Source organism: Aplysia californica, unplaced genomic scaffold (assembly GCF_000002075.1).
Source record: "Aplysia californica isolate F4 #8 unplaced genomic scaffold, AplCal3.0 scaffold00632, whole genome shotgun sequence".
Taxonomy (NCBI): Eukaryota; Metazoa; Mollusca; class Gastropoda; order Aplysiida; family Aplysiidae; genus Aplysia; species Aplysia californica.
The window spans coordinates 328,441-333,403 of NW_004797902.1; positions in this window are offsets into that span (position 1 = coordinate 328,441).

Genomic DNA, 4,963 nt, shown 5'->3' on the forward strand with positions numbered 1-4,963 from the left:
CTCTCTCTCTCTCTCTCTCTCTCTCTCTCTCTCTCACTCACTCTCTCTCCCTCTCTGAAAGACGAATGTAACCTGGATTAAGCTTGAAACATCGCCAAATATCGTCAACTGACAGTGGACAACACTAATGAACAGCGGACATACGCGGGATAGAACATAAAATGTATCAGAGTTTAAGGCCCTCTTCGCCAGGGGAACAGTCTTTCATTCCCTGAAACACCACGTCCCTATAGTGTCAAAAGGAAAGCACTATTCCCAGTGACACTGGGGATAGGCCCAGAAACTATTCCCAGGGACACTGGGGATAGGCCCAGAAACTATTCCCAGTGACACTGAGAACAGACAGGCCCATTAGATATATTGTTCCCACACTGATCTACATAGGCATAATGGTGATGAGTTACTAAATACTAGACTAGATCTAACTAAACTAAAGTAGATTCTGGTGTGAGTGGAAGAAATATGTTTAAAGAAAAGGGAATGATTATTCTATGCTTGCTTGTTATTCAGTCGTAATTTAAAAGTCCGTGTAGATCTAGATCTACTTATACGGGTTTTGGCGACCACGGTACAGGACAGGTAGAAATCTTTCCCGATTCTTCTTTCTTATAGATCTAATCTAGATCTAGGTCTAGTTCTAATCTAGATCTATTCTACGGTCGAGTCTAAGCCCTAAGTAAGAGAAGAGACCAAAAGTACTGAACTGAAGGGAGAAGAGAGTCTACAATGCAAAGACTCCTGATTTTTTTTATGCAAAAGAGTTCCGTTGTCACTGGGAATTGTTTCTGTACCTATCCCCAATGTCACTGGGAATAGTCACTTCGGTGTCAAAAATTCGTGGCGCAACTTCTTGTCAAATAATCCCTTAAGAATCGAACATAAACTCTCCAGCTTTTGCATAGTGACTTATATCAATTTGTCTTAACAGATCACTATATTTGTAAACACCTGTTAGCTCTATTCTAGAAAATTCCTTAATAAATGCTAATTAAAAAATCATTGATAGTGGTTTCTACTTATTTTACAAGGTTTACAACTGGGACGATATCGCTTTTAAAAGTCCGTTATTTTTTTCTAATCGCGAGATTATCTTTATTGAACGCATGTTTTTAGAACTTTTAGTACAAAGAAGTGTTCACTATAAACTATAAGATTAATTTCTTGTAACATGTTTTGCCACTAAAAAATGGCATTGGTGAGCTTTTACGTAACCCATATGCGTTCACGAAATGTGTGAGAAGCTGGAAGTGCTGTGAACAATTCCATTTTCCGCGTGAAGGAGATTTGCAGTATTTTATATAAATTTATGAAGAAAAGTTTTTTAAATCTAGTCTCAATTGTTGGGGAAAAAATATGATTAAATTAAGACAAATTGATACAAACTGCTGTGCAAAGTATGGATGACATTGGTTCACCAGTTAAAAAGATATTTGAGGATAAATTGGGCCACGATTTTTTTACCGCACTCTAGGAGGAACTATGTCGTATACAGTATTTGGTAGAGCTGAAGCTTACAGCCGGAACATTAACCAGTCAAAAAGTCAACCACGTAAAAGATCTGTCAACTGATTGATTTCTTGATGTATTGGCTATTTACGGGCCAACAATGCAGGAAAAGTTTAACAACGACATGTATAATTATTATTATCTGAAGGTTTTTGGTGTGGGTTTTTTCCCAAACGTAATTCCAAATGTCCGGTCCTTAAACAAAGATCTAGACATAATTTGTCTTCACTACTCACCAAGTAGAACTGAACGGACGTGTTTATGAGAGGATGACTGAACTTTGGTGGCAAGACCAGCGATGTCCAAGTTGAGTTTCGACATTTGTTTTATACTCTGTGTCGCCTGACCTTTTCATGCCAAATTTACTGGATTCGGCAAATATGGTGGGAGGGGGGGGGGTTTCCAGAATAAACATTGAAAATTATTTTCAGCTGCAGAAGAACGCGGAAATCCACATACAGTGAAGCAAAATTAAAATGTGGGGCATCGTGGTGAAATGGGAGCTCGTCAAAATAATGAGATTTAAGAAACCGATATCTTTCCGTCCGTTGGGTACTTTTTATCGAATTATTGTTTTTAAATTTGGGCTCAACACCTTTTATGGGAACATATTCATGCGTGGATTGAACTGAACACATTGATTAAATGCGCTAAAAGTACCGTTTGTAAACTTGCCGTTTCCAAGGACACAAAATCTTTGAAAGTCACCAAACTTTGGCGGCTATTTTCTCCCTGATTTTGTCTCTGACATTAAGCGAACGCCACCTCCTACCATTACAAGTACATATATATTCTTTCATCAGAAGAAAGGCAAATGAACAGGCTTTAAGATCATACTAATAATTCCAAACAACCAAAAATAGATGAGCGTCTGATTCAACTGTATAGTGACACAAATAGGAAATGAAACCATACAAAAATGGGTCGTGGTTTTTGACCTGCAAGAGCAAAGTGTCCTGTTTCCGTATTTATTCGGCGGGTGGCTTAAGGGCACCACTGGCACGTCCTATTTCCGCCCCCCCCCCCCAGGTTGTGTCTGTCTGTCTGTCTGTCTGTCTGTCTGTCTGTCTGTCTGTCTGTCTGTCTGTCTATCTGTCAGTCTGTCTGTCTGTCTGTCTGTCTGTCTGTCTGTCTGTCTGTCTGTCTGTCGGTTTCTCTATCATGTTCTTTCCCCGTGCCAAGTTTCCGTCATTATGTTGACATATTTCTCTTCTCTCAATTTAAAAAAATGCATTTTCTTATTCCCGTTAAGACTTTCTCGTTTTCGAAATTCAAAACAATGTGCAATCTTCTGTATCTTTGTCATAGTAGGAGTGGAAAACGCATATATTTGACGGTTCAATTGTGTTTGGAGTGGGGAGTGGGAAGGGTGGGGTGGGGTGGGGGTGTTAACTGTAACCGTATGTGGTTCTTTCTTATTTTCCTTAGTTTGGAAACAGGCGCGGTTCGTCCATAGAGCACGGGTTTTTGCAGCCCCACCCACCCTCACCCCTCCCTAAACTGATCAAAATCAGTTTTAATTTTAAAATTTTAGAAATCAATAAATCTATAAATTCATCAATAAATCAATAATGCTTTTTTTCAATCGACCAGAGTCTCAAAAATGGAAAGTCTGGAACAACAATATTTATAAAACCTCCACTGTTTGAGATTCGAACCAAAGTCATCAACATTACAGCCCTGCACGCTACCAGAGTTGTTGACAGCGGACATCTAGCTAGGGTGTTATAGGGGGCAGAGTACGACTTTGTCTCTAGCCTGTCAGTTTCCACTCGTCTTTCAGAGAGAGAGAGAGAGAGAGAGAGAGAGAGATAGAGAGAGAGAGAGAGAGAGAGACAGACAGACAGACAGACAGACAGACAGACAGACAGACAGACAGACAGACAGAGAGAGGGAGAGGGAGGGAGGGAGGGGGAGAAAGAGAGTGGGAGAGAGAGAGAGAGAGAGAGAGAGAGAGAGAGAAAGAGAGTGAGAGAGAAAAAGAGAGAGAGAGATAGAAAAAGAGATAGAGAGAGCGGGGGGTAGAAAGAGAGAGAAAGGGAGAGAGAGAAAGACAGAGAGTGAGAGAGAGAAAGACAGAGAGAGAAAGAGAGAGAGAAAGAGAGACAGTGAGAGGGAGAAAGAGATAGAGAGAAAGAGAGAGAGTGAGAAAGAGACAGGGAGAGAGGGAGAGAGAGAGAGAGTTGCTGACAACGGACAACTAGCAATGGTCTGTTAGGGGACAGAGTACGACTTTGTCTCTAGCCTGTCTGTTTCCCTAGTGGACAGAGATAATAAGAACCTGTTTGTAAATCCTGCCTTTACGTAGTCAGCGATAAAAACTACTAGATGTTGCACGCCTGTAGTGTAAATGTCACGTGCCAGGCACAGAGAGGGAGCTGATTATTTTTGGCAGTAAATGTGACAGGGGAACCTGCATATTATTAGGTTTTCAGCATACCTTGATTTGATACGTGAGCAAAATATTTCATACAGCTATTGGGCATATTTCAGGCGGTTTCAGAGCAGATGGTTGGAGAGGGCCGATTTTGTGACCCTATGCAGTTTGGAGTGTAGCAAAACAACCCCCCCCCCCCCCAACCAAAAAGAAAAAGAAGAGAGTTGGAGAGTGCAAAGTCCTGTTTGTTTTCTATTATTCTGTTCACCCTTCCTGTAATCTAGCCTTTCCCAGAACTAAGTGACCCTTACTGTGCAGTCGTATTTCTTTTTTTGCTTAACCCTATCCGTACGCCATGGTCATTTTCTACCCCCGGGGTTGTAATCTTCACATTACAGAACATTTCTAGTTCGAAGATCTCTTTGAAACTTTCAGTATTTCTTTAAAAAATCATTTTGACAGGCTGCCTTGCAAATTGTACGGATTGGATTAACGAGTAAATTTCCTCTTTGGAAAGTGGTGGCACAGAGTTCCCCAGGTCATATGGATACGATATTAAAACATTACATACGGATAGAGTTAAATTAGATTGGGCTGAACAGGGAATGGGGGATCGCGGATTTGCCCTAATTTTGGTTTACATCTGCACAAGATAAACGCTTTCAAGTAGCTCCAAGTACGAGTATTTTCAAAACTTGCTGTATTCTGTATGGGCAAAACTGGCAGATATGGTCGCTTTTATGCACAAGGGAGCTATCCCGAAAAATGCTGTTTTGGAGTGATCGAAGGTAAAGTTTTTGCCCCTTGTTCAGTTTCTTTAGAAGACAAGGAGAGTTTTCTCTATAACCAAACAAATATACACACCGATGAAACCAAGTTACTCCTATTGGTAGGGTAATGCCCACTTTTTATGTAGGTCAAGATTTCTGGAAACCCCTGAATATTTGGGTAACCCGCTTGTCCTTAAAAGTGACCATATTATACGAGTACCTCTAAATAAGATAAGATAAGACAAGATACATCTTTATTGTCCAGATCCTGGCACATTGGTTTGGTCTTTCACCACATGTGTACACACAC